This window comes from Thunnus maccoyii, chromosome 8 (assembly GCF_910596095.1).
Source record: "Thunnus maccoyii chromosome 8, fThuMac1.1, whole genome shotgun sequence".
NCBI lineage: Eukaryota > Metazoa > Chordata > Actinopteri > Scombriformes > Scombridae > Thunnus > Thunnus maccoyii.
In genome coordinates this window covers 13,576,387-13,594,015 of record NC_056540.1, presented here as the reverse complement: position 1 = coordinate 13,594,015, position 17,629 = coordinate 13,576,387, and the positions used below count along the sequence as shown (strand labels likewise).

Here is a 17,629-nt window from a genome sequence, read left to right as displayed (position 1 = left end):
GAGATCATTAGCATAAGTCATGTACTTAATGTGAAAACAGAAAACATGGCTAAAATAAACACTACTCATCTATTTCCAAGGTGATCTGCAATGTGTATGCGTGTGTATCTCAGAGAGTTATATGTCTTTACGTGTGATGCTAATAATAATGTGTGTCACTGAGCTGCAGTAGAAGAACAGTTTTTTTCTCTGTGTTTCATTGGAGGACATTACAGCTCTATCATGTAGCCACAAAAACAGGAAATCAACCGTTTAGTTTGAATAAATTGTTTAGTGGTTCCGCATCATTGGGCATTACTAGACATTTAGATTACACACAGACCTTCACATAGTGGTGATGGGAGCTGAAGAGCCTCAAGATGTCTGATAGAACATATTTATATTTAAGGACAGGCTTTTAGGATGTCTTGTTACTGGCCGGCACTATAGAGCAATTAGTTGACACTCACAATTGGTCAATAAGTGATTAATGCAAATTATTTCTTGAGCAATAAAGCCAAAAATTAACTGATTCCAGTTTCTCAAGTGTGATTTTTTAGAATTTTTTATTCTATTAAAGTAAATTGAATATCTGTTGGTTATGGACTGTTGGCCAGACAATCAAGCAGTTTAAATATGTCAGCTTGAACTTTAGTCAAACGTGATGGATTTTTTTTTTTAGACCAAACAATTAATCAATTAAATGAAAAGATAATCATCAAACAAATCAATAGCAAATGTAGTTGCAGCTCGAACTATTACAAATCAAATTATCATTTTGTCTCTAAGATGTCAGAAAATAGTGAAAAATGTTCATCACAAGTTCCCAGAGTCCTACATAGCATCTTTAAATTGCTTGATTTCTCCAACTAACAGTTCAAACCTCAAAGATATTCAATGTTTAGTGAAAACAGAAAAAACATCACATTTTAGATGCTGGAACAAGGACAATCTTGGCATTTTTCCTTAATACACCATCTAAACATATGTTTATTGATTAATTTTCTGTCTTTCGACTAATGATTAATTGCATCAGAACTGTCTATTTTAATTATTCTGCTTTCAATCATAGAGATTACAAATAAAGCGGCATATCAATGCTACAGCTTTCCAAAATCCATTTAGGAATGAAAGTAGTGTTTTAAGTCCCGAAAGTAGTTTGCTTTGTTGTTGTTGTTGTTTTGCTTGTGTGTACAGACCTGTCATTCACTGCCATATTGTATCATTTAAATGCTGGAATAAACCACTGTGAGCTTTCATATGTCATAACTGTGCGCTGTGAATTCAGAAAATGTGAAGATCAATTGACAAGTGACACATTTCCATGAAGTCGCTGTAAATGGGTAGAAATACTGTTATACCAATATAATATTGCATCCCATTGTCTTTATTCATTGAATGCTGTTTTATTCACAGTTTGCAGACCCAATTCATACTGGGAGAGAGAGAGAGAGAGAGAGAGAGAGAGAGAGAGAGAGAGAGAGAGAGAGAGAGAGAGAGAGAGAGAGACTCAAGTCTATCCAAATATTGCTTCCAGTCCGGTGAGTGTTGTGGTGTTATGAGTGGGCCGATCATCCAGCATAGGCATACATGAGTAGCCGTTTCATTATTCATGTCATTGCAGTTGCCCTGTTATGATACAGTCCTATTTGGAGTGGGCTACCTGATTTGCTCAGCGCGTCCGTCAAGCAGTGCGTGGCCCTGCGTCGGCTGGCTGTGCGCGCTCATAGGTCGGACCGAGAAGAATCGGAGGGGGAGCAGGCGAAGTGCGCGCCTACGAGACTGCGCGCCGCAAGGAGGGGGAGAGGTCCAGCTGCAAAAAAAAAAAAAAAGAAAAAAAAAAAGAAGGAAGGAAAAAATACGCCGTGACAATGGCAACATCAAGCATCTCGTGAAAGGTTGATAACAGGCGAGAGGGCACCGCGAATCGGGAGTTTGACAGGCGACGGCCCCTGTTTGTCCGGAGGAAAGCGGTGATATTAGGACATGCTGGCTGCTCTATAGCGCGTTTCCTGGAATACGAATTCTTCCGTAATTGAAAATGGAGCGGCGGGGGAGAGGAGAGTCGCGCTGTCTCCATCATTGAGAGGCGCGTCCACCTGCTATTACTGGAGGCCCGGGCTGCTGCTGCTTCTTCTGCTGCTGCCGCTGCTGCTGCTGCTGCTGGTGCTGGTGGCGGGGAGGGTGGGAGGGGGGAACATGCAGGGGAAGTGTTTGCATTTCGGGGGAAAGACGCATCTCTGATACTGTCCACAGCAGCTGAGAAGGATCCCATTGCGACGGGGGAAAAAAAAACGCAGTTTGGGCGCATACGCTCTGGAGGTAGGCAGTGAAACGTTATTATGCTGCTATTCAGCGTGCCGTTGTGTATTTGAATAGGGAGCGAGCTCTATTAGGTATGCACATGACAGCTTGATTTATACACACACTGATTTATAGGCTATCCCTGCTTCCCCTGATTTGATCTGATCGGACATTTTATTCAAAGGGAGAACACACCAAGCATGCGGTGTACGTAGTAGCAGCCCTACCTCCTTGGGACAGCTGTCGTAGCCTACATTCATTCGTCTCTGCTCCATCGATTACCCATTCCCTGCGAAAAATACCCCCACTTATTTAAAGCACAGGCTCTGACCTATTCGCTTTAGGCACAGAAATGCAACACAAATACAGATGCCACGTGTGGTTGTTCATATTGAAGGCAGTTACCCTGCACTGTTTGTATGTTTTGGAGACAAACAGTGGCCTGTGGACGTCATTTTGAATCAACGTTATGCATCCAGAGCAGTGCTGCCCCAAAAATGAATAAGAAATGAATAAAGGGGCATAATCTTATAGTCCAAACTAATGAATGATTCATGAATGGGCTATTGAAACCCAATGGGATAACACATCATCTTACAGCTAGGCCCTCTGTGATATGGCGAATAAATGATTCATAAACGAACAAATTCTTAAAATTGGCCTAAACATCATGATAGCAGAGGCACACACAGGTGCACCCAGGCATGTGTGAATGCCTGCACTGTCGGGTCACTAGATCAGTAGCTTACTGTGTCTCTGCTCCCCTTTTAAGGATGCCTCATGACAGATGTTTACTGGATGTCCCAGTCAGCCTCACTGCAAGCCAGACAAGGCATGCTAGGAAATAATGAGCTGCAGCCCATAATAACAGCCTCTGCTCTGCTCGGGTTTTTGTGGAGGTGTTAGAATTTGTTGTTAACTTTGTTTCAAATAGGATTTTAATTGGATTAAATTTTAACGAGCCAGAAATTTCCCCGGCTGATGTTTATTGGAGTGCTTTGTTAGACAGGATTTTCAAATAAGAAGTGGCGAATTTATCGTCGCAATTAATGATCTGCCCAGAACACAGTTAATGACCTGACGTGACTTGGTTTGATTCATGTTTTGGAGTTTTTGTTAGCCTATTTGACAGGGTGTGTTTCTGACTTTTCAGCATGCATCGGGGTACTTTGTTGGAAGATTTGCTGAAGATGTAATCTTTAAAGTGCACTGGACCAGAGCGCAGTGAGAGGGATGTGTGTGTGCGTGTGTAAAATGCCTGTCATTGCCCTCTCTGTGTCCTAATGTGAAGACAGCAGTGGAAACCAGATGGAAGGCCATGCATTGATTGAGTCAAAGAGAGCCTAAAAGAGGGCCAAATTGAGTTGACAAGTTGATGTGGGTGTCATTATCATGTGTGACGGCACAGTGTGCCATTGGGCCCGAGGCTACGTGACGTGTGGACGGGAGAGGGGCCTCCTTGGTCTGGTTTTGTTTGAAGATCACAGATGCGGAAACTAATAGGAGGTATCATATCAAACTGTGTCTTCATTCTGCGATATGTTTGTCTTTACAGCGTTTGCCTGGTCAGTCTCATTGTTTTCACTAAAAGTGCCGTTCTAAACTGGATGAGAAATTGAGCCCAATGACACATTTCAACACCGTGGCTCTGATCCACAGTAGCGAGGATAGCGCTGGCAGGTTTTCTGAAAATGTGTTTAAAATGCTATCCGAGTGTTATGTTGCAGCAATAAAACCAGCAGCTTGTGTACATAGTCTCTTATCTTCCCCTGCCCATGTGTGCTCTGTGGCTTCTCCTCTGCTTCAGCCTTAGGCACATGTGTTGGGCCTCGACTACCACGTCTGTCGTACAGGAGAGAGTCTCAGTTATACAGAATGAACTGATCCTCATCAATCATCCTTTTTCGCACCTTTTATTAATATCTTACACCTTGTGTGTTCTTATCACCAACAACAACTATCTGGATACGACACTACAGTATCACAGATGTTTCTTTTGTATGATTGATTTTTTTTTTTTTTTTTTGCAATCAGGTGTCGCCTACTAGCTTCTATAACATGCTCTGACTTTCACAATCGACAGAATACAGGCAAGAACATCTCGTTAAGCATACAGAGAGGGCTTTCCTTTTCTATATAGAGTCCCCGCTGTGTTTTATGTCTGGTGCGCTGCAGTTTTCTCTACACATTGTATCACTCCAGTCTGGAAGCACCATGGCTCTGTCCTAGTCCGTGCTGAAACACGCTGAGCCCATCAGAGCCACACTGTATGTTTAAGCACACTGTGTTTATGTCAGGCCACAGTATGCACAGCCCTGCTGCGTCGACCTCAGCCCCTGCGTTTGGGCTGTGACATGCTGGCTGTGGCCCAGCGGAGGCAGTCTTTCTCTGTGCTGCTGCCGCTGCTGAGTTCTGTAATTAAAGGCAGAGGTAAGTCCAGGGGAGAAGGCTGGGCTCTGATTGCTTTTCATGGCCGCGAGGAGAGAGCTGCAGCGTGTCCTGAGGGACTGAGGCGCTGCTGAGCTCTTTGCTGCCTGCTCTGCCCCCCAGACAGGAGCTGTTCCAGGAAGACACACGCATTTGTACTCACACGCTACCGGCATACTCATGCGCACGCACGTAAACATACTCAAACACATCCTGACACACACACACACACACACACACACACACATACAGAGTGGCTGAGAGAGGCAAAAATTACATCTGTAGCTGACAGGCAAACTGTGCTAATCTACTTTAAAGAATGCCCCATTTTAGAAAATATGTGTCAGTATGAGGCGTGAGGCACTGAGGCACAACTGTTACAGTGCAGTAGTGTAATGAATTAAAAACAGCGCAATCAGACATAGAGTAAGGATCTCTCTCTCCATTGGCTGCTGGTCGGCATTGACAAAGCAGTTGAGGTGTGATTGGGCTGAGTATAGATGTGAGCAGAGGCTGCCTGTGGTTGTCTTGGGCGAGCGCTCTGCAGGGGGAGCTGTACTTCACCCCTCCCACCCCAGCTGCAGCCAAACTGACGAGGGCTGCTTCTCTGCACTCTGAGGGCCTGGCAAACATGGGCATGCTCACATATAGGATCTGGGTGGGCCCCAGCACTTTTAGGGGAAAAATGGCCTCAGAGCTCTCTCCTCCTCTCCCTCACTGGATTCATTCACGGCAGCTGGCTGGTTAAAGTACACTGAGGGTTTCAACCATCACACGCCTTACAAGTCCTATCAGAGAGATTCCTGTGGAAGGCAAAAGATTCAAGAGCACTTTGAGGATAGGAGGTTTTAAAAAAAAAAAAAAAGCAGTTGGATGCTATTTGAATGCCAACTCCGGCCACATTTTTGCACCGTGTTCATGAATTAGTTCTGCCAGGATAATTAAAGTAATGCATCAGGATTTCTGCCATTAACAAATAAAAGTCCAATTAAACTGGGGTCTATTAAACCACTTTCCGTATTGCCTACTTGATCTCAGTATGTAGGCTGGTGGCCACTGGGACCGTGAGCACGCGGGCTTGACGTTCATAGCTCATTTCCTGCTTCCACATCAGACCCTTATATTGCAGATGGATAGATAATGTGAAATTTCCCTTTTCTCCGCTCGCACTCTCCTGGGCCCCCTTGTATTTCAACTCATGGGATTCTTGAAACAGATAGTGAGATCTGATGCTGGGAAATCTTAGAAGGAGACGAAAGAGGTGGGGATTTAATGCAGTGGACACAGGTGCACTGACATGAATGGTGTGAAAGCAGCATATTCACAACATGACTCGGGAGGGAGGAAGCTATATGACGGGGCTGGATTTTAATTGGTTTCGCACATTGTGCTCCCATGTATTGTTCCCTTTGTAATGGCACACACAGTGGCAATAACAGCCTTGGTTTTTGTTATATAATAACACTAATAGATTCATCGCCCCTTGTCTAATTTGAACATGTTTTTTTTTTTTAAATTCCTCATGTTGGAGCCAGAGGAGTCGCATATCCATGTTGAGCTGGACTTGTATACCATCAGGATCCTGAATACTGGAATAATAAGCCACCTTCATTAGCCTTATCTTTGATTTGTTGGATGGAAAGGGAGGAGGGGGGTGGGATGAAAAAAGGGGTTGATGATGAGAAAGGGAGCAAAACATAGGGTAGGATGTGCTGTGAGAGAGGAGCTGCAGAGGGGAAGGGGGGGGACGGACATGGTGGGAAGATTAGAGGAAGGGACGGACAGACAGAGGGAGAGTACAGAGACGAGGGGACAAATAAAGGGAGAGACATAGTTACTGTTGGTGGTGGGGGTTCAGGGTGCGTCCTCCCAGCACAGCCAGTTGGAACAAACAAACAGTCGTGAGATAGACAGTGTTGTTTCTAATGGGAGAGAAGCTCGCTGTGCCCTGGATGTTTCCCTGCACCTTTCATTTTCTAAATGCTGTTTTGTCTGTTCACCACTTAACAAGCCACCAGTGCCTCAGAAAGGAACCACGCTTTATTTGCTGCTGTACATAATTACCAGCCATTCAAGACAGGCTTGTTTTCTACTCTAAACGATGTTGTGAATTTATGTGCAAATAAGAGACAGGCTATATTTTGTTGTAAATCTTTTCACAGTGTACAAGTTGAGTGTTTAAAATGTATGGCATTATAGCATTCGGTCTAAGATTCGTTGTAATTCATTTCACTTTAATTGTGCTGCTGTTTGTAGAGACTGCGCCATTTGTGCCCTAATCAAACATTAGTGATAATTGAATCGAATAGCTATTTTATCATACGTTGCGGTTGATGCAGAGAGCAGAATGACAAAAGCCTGTTGAGCAAATGCAATAGTCTTCTTGTCAGATACAGTCAGCTGACGAATAACGCTTTACTTTCCATTTACCATAGCACGCCAGAGGCAAAACATTATCCATGCGCGACACATCTAAGCAGAAGTCAAATGAGAAATGTTTTTGAATATCTTAACACAGAGAATGTGAATTGAATTGCATACATGAATTTCAAGTTGGATTTGACCCTGATCTGTTGGATGATGTTGCTGATGATACAACAGCATGACTGCTATTCTACTATGGGTAATAATTATAATCATTCACAGCTAGTGGTCCTTGTCACAGGAGTGGGGCACAATGGAAATAATAATTAGGACTTCTCATTTCAGATGCATCTCAGAAGAGTGTATGAAGTGTCTACTGTGGCTCTTTGACTTCTAGGATGTACAGCTGTGTGTATACTTGCTTGCTTCCCTGTGTGTGTGTTAGCTCCAGCACACTCCAGTAAGAATTTGTGCCGGCTCTGGATTTTCTTCAGCTTCAGACTCTGCTATTTCTCACAGTGCACACACATTCGCACACACACACATATATTTTACATCATGACAGTGACCCAGTCTTTGCTGTCATAAACAAGTGGCTAATTCTAGCATAAAGAGACATGAAGGGCCAGGATGCCTGCTATGCATTTATTTTGGGCTCGCCCCTGATAGCGACATTCAGTGACTTACTGAAGCCCTGTCATGCGCAAATAGACATTTTTCAACTCACTATCTCTCTGTGTTCTTCTAACCCATTTCCCCAAGTCATCATTCAGCGACACTGTCAGAATACAGCCCACATACATCACACTTGAGCCAGTAAAATGCTCTCCAGAAGGAGTCAAATATGCACCTCAGCGTAGTCGCCGCTGATAAAAGGGCTAATTCATCACTTAGTCACCCAAAGCCTCAGAGATTCATTGTAATATCTTGTATACTGTTGGAATTCAGGAGATCTGGATTAGCTGAATAATTTCCAGGCTTCTGCATAATGCTAGTGGTGGTCGCTTATATATTATATATACTTATATAGATTTGTTTTGGAATAAAGTACCACATTTATTTTTCAATGTAGTATTTCATTTTGTTCAGTGTTTTTATTTCAAATTGTTCCATATTTTGCCGATCCAATTTCTCAAGAAGAAAAGCAGAATACTCCCTCATTCCAGCTGCTAAATTGTGGAGAATCTGCTGCTTGTATTTGTTTTATTCAATAGTAAACTAAATATATCTTCACGTTTTGGACTGTTAGTTGCACAAACAAGCAATCTGAGTCACCATGGGGTCTAGGAAATTGTGATAGCCTTTTTTTTCACTGTTGTCAGACATTTTATAAACCATATTATTTTCGTAGATTAATCGGTAATGAAAACAGTTATGAAGTTTGGCTACTTTTTATGAAAAAAAATTAAAGGGTTTTGTGGAGAAACATTTTTATATTCTCAAAGTTGGTCTTAAAAAGTCAGGCCAGAAATCTTGAAATGATTGCTCTTTCCAGCAAATCTATGGAGGTGTGTTATGAACATGCTATACTTCCTTAAGTGCATACTAGCCTTCTGAACAAACAATAACTTAGAAAAACACATGTACATGCACTCACTAGAACTAGTGAGTAACTTGAAAGAGTTGCTTTTAATAAAGAGCAATTTGGTAACATGCTGCTATTAAGACAAGAAATGATAACTATGAAGGTTTTAAGAGAAACTTTCCACTTTCATACCTTTAACATACCTGTGTATGTACAGCATCTAGTACAGTATGTACTTGCTCCTCATCCATAGCGTCCACTAATCTCGCTTCCAGTGCACCTACACATATCTTTTTGCCGTTTCTATCACTGTTATGATACAGCGATGTTTCTGTCACTATGGGCTAAATACTTTGGGAGCATCACAACACCAGGTATTTCCCTTTTATATTCAAATTACGTTGTGTATAACCCGCTCCTTTGAGATCTGTCTCTGAGGTGTGTGTATGCCTGTGTATCATTGCGCCTTTTTTTGCCTTTTGTGTGCACTATTTGGGATTTGCTTATGGTTTATTTATGCAGGTAATTCCATTGAGAGAAAGTCTTTTTCAGGGGAGAGCTAGTGTACAGTCTGCATGCATACTTTATAGCCATATGATCTAATAGGTTTAAAACTCACTATCAAAGATGTATGCTGCTGCAATGTTTTGGCTCCAGTGATGAGGCCTCTGGAGAGGTGGGGTAAGGTATCCATGTGCATTGTGAATGTGTTACAATGTGTGTGTGTGTGTGTGTGTGTGTGTGTGTGTGTGTGTGTGTGTGTGTGTGTGTGTGTGTGTGTATGTATGCGTATGAATGATCTGTTTTAGGGGCAGCCAGTGCTTAGAGAAGCCCTCTGTGCTCATTGTTAATCCCAAGGTGCACCGAGTCTACCAGGACTTAGTGACCTGACACAAAATTAGCAGTAACAAACACCAGTCTGTCTCTCTCTCCCAGATACACTTACAAATCTGCCTACAGACTCCACAGTGAATGCAGTGACAGCCTGCCAAGCATTTGGAAATATGAATGTGTACGTATGCATGTGCTCATGCTTATTTGGACCCTTGAGCTTCTATGTGGGCATGGAAGTTTGTTTTGTGTGTATACGTGCAAGCCTGCATTCGTATAATAATAATGTTATTTATGTTTTTTTCCTCTCACCCTGTGCAAAAATGATAGCGAGTGAACACTGCTATTTGGATAACACAGAGTGCCTACAAGTAACACATATTCTGAGGACAAAGGCTCCATTGTCGAGAGAAAAGTAAAAAAAAAATTTGTAACAATTTACACTTTGACTCCCTCTCTTGGGGCTTTAGGAAATGTTAATTTAAGTTCCCATTATAAAATGTATTTAAATCAGACTAAGAATTAATTCCATTATTCTTGGAGGCAGCTGGGGCTTCCGTATCCATCGAGACGGTTTGCTGCTCCCTCCTGAGACCTGTGGGTTTTCCCATCACTTTTAAAATCAATTACCTTTCTACCTCCCTCGCCTCTCCAACTCTCTCTAAGTACTCTCGTCATATTCTTCATTAGAAAACCCACCACTTCACCTATAGCTCACTATGAACACCTCAACCGGAACTCTGTGTATTTTTAAGTGTTCATGGCACATCTGAGCACCTCTCTCTGATTTATTAATATGTCTTACACAGTGGCGTGTAGCTGTAGGCCTGTGCAGATTGTTCTCAGACAGCTTTTTCGCAGCATCTAGACAATATCGCTGCCTCAGATATAAATAGGAAGACAATCTGTGGCTGGGTAAGACCTGTTAGCCCTATGTGACACTAAAGCCACGACAAAGATCCTGCTGTACTGCTGCCGAGGAGTGGCTGCAGCCCTTGGGAGAGATCATGTTATTCTCCCTTGTGCGCCATCTCACAAACATCTCACTGCCCTAACTGAGGGGAATAAGCATGGATGGGCTTGACGGCTGCTTCCTATTTTAGTCCTCGGCAGGTAGGCGGATGAGTTGAACTGCGGAGGATCTCTGTGCAGTGAAGTCTTCGTCTAATTAGTTTGTCTAATTATGTCTTTGTGCTGGAAATTTCTCAAATTAGTGGTATCGTGCAGAATGTGAGCATGCTCATTATGGTTGTCATGAGAATTGTTGCGGTGGATGGCGAAGAGAGGAGAAACGGAGAGGGAGAGAAGGAGTGTCATCGGGACCAAAAGCTCTCCACGGTCCAAATCCCTTTATCAAATACAAATATCTTGTAATGGGAGACGTAGCACCCAGCTTCATCCCAGGAATTTGCAGGGAAAATGTTACTTTTCTCTGTGAAACACTTGACACCTGCCCCCACCTCCCCCCTCTCCCGTCCCTCCCTGTGCAGCGGTGCACCTATTTGTGGCAGACCACAAAAGACAAAAAAGTCCCTTTGATTTTCCCTCCTTGTGCGTCAGCTGCAAGAGTGTTACAGCATCAGGGGTGTACACGTCACACATGGAGACACTTTTTGATTTTCCCTTCTTGCGAGATGCCACAGCATCAGGGAAGACCCCCCTCTTCTCCTCTTCCTCCTCCTCGCCATCATCCACAACTCTGAGCTGCTTCTCCTGGCCACCATGTGAGGACAAGCCTCCTGGATCGCCTGCCAGCGAGCCAACCATTTCCCTCCCCCCCTCTCCACAGCTCCGCCTCTTTCTTTCCCTCCTTTCTTTTTTCCTCCTTCCTTCCCCACCATCCCTCTTTCGCTCTCCCAGTCTCCCCTTCCCTCTATCTCTCTCCCTCTCCTTCCCCCACTCCTGGGCCTACAGTAATTGGTATTCCGAATGGCAGCTGGGATCCATACAAACACAGCAGACAGAGGGAGAGAGTGAGTGAGACAGAATGTGTGTGTGAGAGAGAGACATGGAGACAGAGAGAAAGAGAAAGCCAGCAAGTCAATACGCTGGTTCATTAGAGCACTGAGTCACAGTGGCCGCTGCCTCGTTTGTTTGTGTTTGTCCAATACTCTGTCTTAAGCAGAGCCCACCGCCTCTGTCCGCTCACACTGGCAAACCTGACAGCAACACACCCCAGGCTGCCTGGCTGCCTGTGATATGGGCTTTTCTGTGCCTGTATTTGGACATACCGGCTTATGAAATAATGACCAAATCAATAGCTTTAAATTAAGCAAAGCGTTTTCTCATGATTCTCACCGACACAAATTCATGCCTAGAGTGGGGCCAGTATGGAAACTGTTGTCCAAATTAAATGACAAAATATGCTGTTGGTCCATGCATTCCAGAGTGACGCGTAGAAGCATGAGGACATCATTTGTCTGTGCCAAAACAGTTACAAATCACTGTTTAAAATTACAGCACATACATTTTATGATGTGATAATGCTATGACACAAAAAGCTCTTGGTAACAGTAAGGAAACAAACATTGTGATAGTAAATTGAGATTTCTGACACTTTTAATCATCGACATTTTGCGTCATCACTGATAGCTGTAGAGTCACATGATAGCTTTTGCATCAATAAAATGCGGAGAATTGCATTGTGGGATTGTCAACAGAAAGTTGTGTACACGCCATGAACACTACTTTTTCCATTCCATTGTGGATCTTTTGAGGGCGCTACATAGCAGATAAATTTACACAGTCAGAAATAGGGCACTCAAATTAAATGGCAGACAGTAAATATACTGTACCATAGGTAGCGATTTCAGACACGGCCACGGTTTAAAACTAACCTACATGTATTTCAGCTTGCTGTTTGATATTTGTTGGCCCATCCATCCACCCGACTTCCTCCCTTTGTGGACTTTGTCACTCTGTAACAACGTTATTTCTTCTTGTGATTCCTCCCGTCATATTTACTAAAGCCACTAGAGGGCTTTGTCACTTGAACATAAACATAATGTTGTTTTGAGGCACTTCCTGAAACGACTAATTCTGTCGTTTTTCTTGGGAGGACAGTTTCAAATTGGCATGATATATATGTTTCCTTGCTTGTATGCTATTCCATAATCATGCTGTGATGGAGTTACGTTTTCCATGGCTGATTATGTGTCAGCAATATGTGATATTTTTGACTGGATTAACCCGAGGTGTTGATGATACATGGAGCGACAAAAAATAGCAGGTCTGATTATGGCGGTGGATGTAAAGAAGACAGGCCAGTTCCCTGAAATGGAATTTAGAGACAAGAAAAAAAAGAGAGAGACAGAGGCTCCATTAGGAAACAAAAATAGGATTCTGCAGTTATTGAAAATATGAAAGTGGATGTTACAAAAAAACAAGAGAGAGGAGTGTTCTCTGGTCACGGCAAGCTGAGAGCAGACCACTTGTCAGGATATTGAAAAAGAGAGAGACAGAGGGAGAAAGAGAGACGCAGGTTAAGAGAAAGGGCCGAGATGACCTGCTCCTCTCTTCAAGGCCTGTTTATTTTTGAGGAAATAGTAATATGACGGTGACTGTAGTTGTCTGGCTGGGGCTGCTGGCTCTCAGGGCCCTCATGGTGCATAGTGACCTCTCATTACCACTGCTTGAAGGAGCGTGAAACAGAGGAGATCACTCCAAAGGGCAGCTGTGTAGATGCGCCTAACCTTTTAAACAATTGGAATACGTCAACCATACAAATAACTCATTAACCTTATCCATTTAAATGAAAAGCTCCTACTTTTATCCCACACCCCCTTCCTCTCTCCAGTATTAGATTTGTTTAATTGGCTATTGCACATGATGAAAATGGCAAGTCCCTTTGCAATGTGGTGTGGTCAAGGCGAGCAATACAGCAGAGCAATGGGGATTTGGCCCCCTTTGGCCCCAACACTTAACGAAGCTGGCTTTGGTTTAAGATTTGGGGGGAAGGGAAATGGTAGGATGGGGAAGTGATAGTGTGTGAGTCTGTTGTTTAGGAAGCGGCTTCCAGCTCTGTCCAGTAGCACAGGAGGGCATTGATTGGAGGAGCTCAATAGCTCGGGTCTTTTAATCACCTCGCTCAGAGGCTGCGTTGTCCCACAGGCCTGGAGAATAAGCGCTGCTAATACCCCTGTGCATATGCACACAGCCACTGGCTCCCAGGCTTCTGCGGCCCCTCACAGACCCACACAGCCACTAATCAATAGGTCTGATTACCAACAGGGAGGCAGACCTGGCTTTGTTCTCATTTGTCCATTGAAAAAGCTTGTCCCCCTCCAAACATCTTGCCAACTTACTGGAGGCTTCTCCTACGTTTAGACACAATATGGTATTGCTTAAGGACCATGATGGTGATGTTTCTGTTATTCTGATGACAAATTTGACCTGCTGCACCAAGAGCTGGATCTGACAGTGTCACAAGACTAAATGCTTGTTTTCTGAGTGTGGAATAATGTGCTATTCTGACCCAGTTGTAAGGAAAACATTTAGACTTACACATCATGCTTCTATAAATGGCATTTCTCTCACTCTCACTTTGTTTTGCACTCTATCTCCATCTTTTCTCTCCCTCCCTCCCTCAATCTGTCTCTCTGCCTTCTTGGCTGTCATATCTCTTTATACTGTTTAGAAATGCTGTACATTGTGTTACAGGGTTGTGACTGATAGCCTGCCAATTTCAGCTGTGGCACATCAGAGAGGCTAACCCCCCTCCAGAACACAGAGAGACACACATTAAAGCCGTGACAGTGTGCTCCTTTTACTGCTCTCACTGATTTCATACCGCCTGATTAAGTGTTCCACAGGAATGCAGCGTTTTTATTTAATACTGGAAAAGGCCACTGAAAACACTGTGGTCCAAACTGCAACGTGCAAGAGTGTCTTGATGCAGGAAAACACAGAAACTCCCTCCTGGCGGTTTGTGTGTTGTAGATGTGCTGCAACTTCACACGAGCAAAAGACAAGAATTATTGTTCGCTCTCATAAGAGATTCCGAGGCCATTTATATTTCCATCTGTGCAGCCTATCAATAAGCCTCTAAGCCGGGTTTCAAAAACTAATAACATCAATGACTTTAAAAGGGAAAACAAATTTCAAAGGAAGACAGCGTATTAGCAACAAGAGCTGGTGGGTGAATATTGAGATTTGAGTTTGTAGAGGGTCTGAAGGGCAGAGAGGGGCCGTTGTTTTGTCCTATGTCCTCACCATTCAACATACACACACATTGTACACACACTTGCTCTGACTGACACCCTTCACATTTGCCTGTCTTGTCTCTCTCACTCTCTGGCTTTTTCCCTCTGCCCTCCCTTTTCCCATCCTCTCTTTTGCTCTGTGTATCTCCTTTCTTCTCCTGCTGTCCTCTAGACCCCCCCTACACCCAACCCCCCTCTCCCAGCCCGCCTCCTCCCACCCCCGCCTGCCCGTGTCCTTTGGTTTTGAAGCCAAGTAAAGGAGTCGCCTTCTGAGGCAACGGGGAAATAATTTGTGGCTCCGAGAACAAAGGGAAATCTTTACTGTGAGAGTAATGGAATGAATTTTGTGATGTGGATGAAAAACAAAATACTGATGAAAGATCTTGATGTAAAGAGAAAAATAATAAGGGTGTAATATCTGATGGATAAAATATATCCCTTTCTCCGGATCATTATTATTAGATTTTAAGAAAAAACTGAAAGAGAAATATACAAAAAAAATCTCTAACATGCATCAACTATTTATCAGTTGCTTATTATTTATAACTCTGTTGTGTCTTCATCACTATTATTGTATCTTTATGTGGTTAATAGTGTAGAAGTTTGCTGTGAATGCAATTTCAGCACTAAAATACAGTTTTAAAAAGCGCCATGTGCAATCCATTATGGTCATGTATTGACTGGAAATTCCTCAAAGCCCTCGACAGACCTCCATGCTCACTTATTGAGCTGTTATCAATGATCTGCTTTTGTCTCGACTCAAGAGACTGTGGAGTGTATTAGCGGGACATTTATTGTGCCAGAAAAGGAGGGATTGGGAAGCCAAAGATGAAGAATATTTGTCCCCTGAATGCTTACTTGTTAGTCATATTTTCTATTCCTTGATGTCTCAAACAGTGCAGATTTCTTGTGGCTACTTATCCCATAAATTAGTTTAATTTTTTCACCAATGGAATTGTGGATGATTAAGCGCACTGAACAATACTCGTACTTAGAAAAAATTGGAAGAAACTCAAGAAATCACGCTCTGTCTCTTGGTGAAAACAAAGTCATTTTAGAAATTTCTCAGCTTTCCAAATTTTCCTCCCTTACCTGACTGAATAAATTAGTTAGTGACCCTTCTGTGTTCCAAATTCTCAAAGTAACCTGAAAGTGCATCATTAAATCGTCAAAAATATTTAGAAAAGACTTTTGCAATTATTTCCAAAGAAAGCGAAGTAGCACTCAAGTAGTGTTTTAGGTTTTAATGACCCCTTCCAATTTATTGCATGCTGGCTGGCTCTCTGTCAGATGCTGCACATCTACTGGGTGTACCAGAGTTATTTTTCATTGATAGACAAAAAAGATTGTTTCTTGACACTTAAGAACTACTACGGACACACACTGTTGAGCGACAGTTGAAAGACTACAGATTTAACCAGCAGTCAGTCTGCTCTTTGGTTTTACCCTCAGATATTTGTTAACGTTTGCTTGCAACGTTGTGTTATTATGCCTTCTTTGCAAGAGTGTAGTAGTCATAGTTCATTTAGGCTGGACTGTTGCAACACCTGTTAATTTTCAAACATTCAGTCTAAAGAACCTGAAAGATGAATTATTCAATTTTTGGCCACTAGGGGCCGAAAATTACCTAAATAAAACCCACAGATAGATACCATGGATGTATAATATAAGCTGGATAGGGCGCCGCTGCTCAGCCTTGCAGCCAATTTTTCCCAGTGGCCACTGGTACCGCAGTGAAAAACCCCCTTGCGGCCCAAAAAGGATTTTCCCCATAGACCAGCATAGTAAAAGAGACGCCAGTAAAACTGTTGACAGGACCCCTCGAACTGCAAACAACGTCAATTATAACTCTTTCTATTATGAACTTTTGATCCATGGAGGTTTTATGTTTGTAGAACTTTCCTCGAGCCGAGAAAAGCGATTTAAAAATCCGTGACATCATCACAATGTAAAGTCTATGGGCCGAGCGGGAGCTCGTGGGCGGGGCCAGCAGGGGAATCACTACTGTGCATATTCAGTGGGCCGCACAACGCGTATGCACCAGGCGAGCAATTCCTATAGGACTGAATGGGTGCCATTTTTAGTCCGGTATCCAGCTCTTATAATACATCCATGATAGACACCCACCACATGTCATGGCTAACATGTTAGCAAATGTTCATATCCAGCATACATGGAGCAACATTAACATTCATTTGGAGTCATATTTCTGTCAATTTGACCTGTAGGTTCAGTATCCATTCTCCTTTTAGCTCTGGTTTTGTCCCCCTCAACTCCTGAGGAAAATATCTTGGTCCTTGTCAGAATGCTATATGCTTGACTTTGTTCACCAACTAGTCACTAACTTCTTCTGCTGTTTGGTTCTGGGCAGGTACAATGGGTTTATCAAAGCATTTTAGCTTGAAAAATCAGCCTGAGGGGGTCGATGAGAGCTGCTCAGACTGACCTATACAGTAAATGTGTGGGATGAAAAACCAAAACACTGAGCTAAGTGTTAAAAGAGGGCACTGAAATGGTCAGTAGAGCTGCAGAATTGGGTGATAATTCTTGTGATTACAGCACCATGAGTGACCCTTTCACATTACACCGAGTGGTTTCATTCATTATTAATGGAAAAAATACTGATAGCTGCAGGTTTTAAGGTGTTGTGTTCAGATTCAGCTTGTGAAAAAAACAAACAAAACAAATCTTAATGCTAATCCAACTGGCAATTACACATCGCATGGTCATGAACGTTCGACCATGATTAATATCATAGCATACTAAATTCAAATATGGTGTTGGTAGAAATATTTTTAAACTTTGGAGAGTGCAAGACTAGCTGTTTCCCCTCACTTCTAGTCTTTGTGCTAAGCTAAGCTAATTGCCTGCTGGCTCCCTCATACATTGCACACAGATGTGAGTGGTATATCCTCTCATCTAATTCTCAGAGAGAAAGTAAGTAAATAAGCAAAATTCCCAAAATGTTAACTATTCCTTTAATACTGCAGTGCTGAAC

At 42.9% G+C, this 17,629-nt stretch overlaps 1 protein-coding gene across 1 annotated transcript in view; it reads left to right on the top strand.

Moving 5' to 3' along the window:
• Positions 1-2,232: 2,232 nt before the first annotated feature.
• The window catches only part of nexmifb (neurite extension and migration factor b), a 55,326-nt gene continuing 39,929 nt past the window's right edge, over positions 2,233-17,629 (top strand). The window contains exon 1 of the mRNA XM_042418581.1: positions 2,233-2,301. The gene's annotated coding sequence lies outside the window, so the exon portion shown is untranslated. The remainder of the gene's footprint in view (positions 2,302-17,629) is intronic.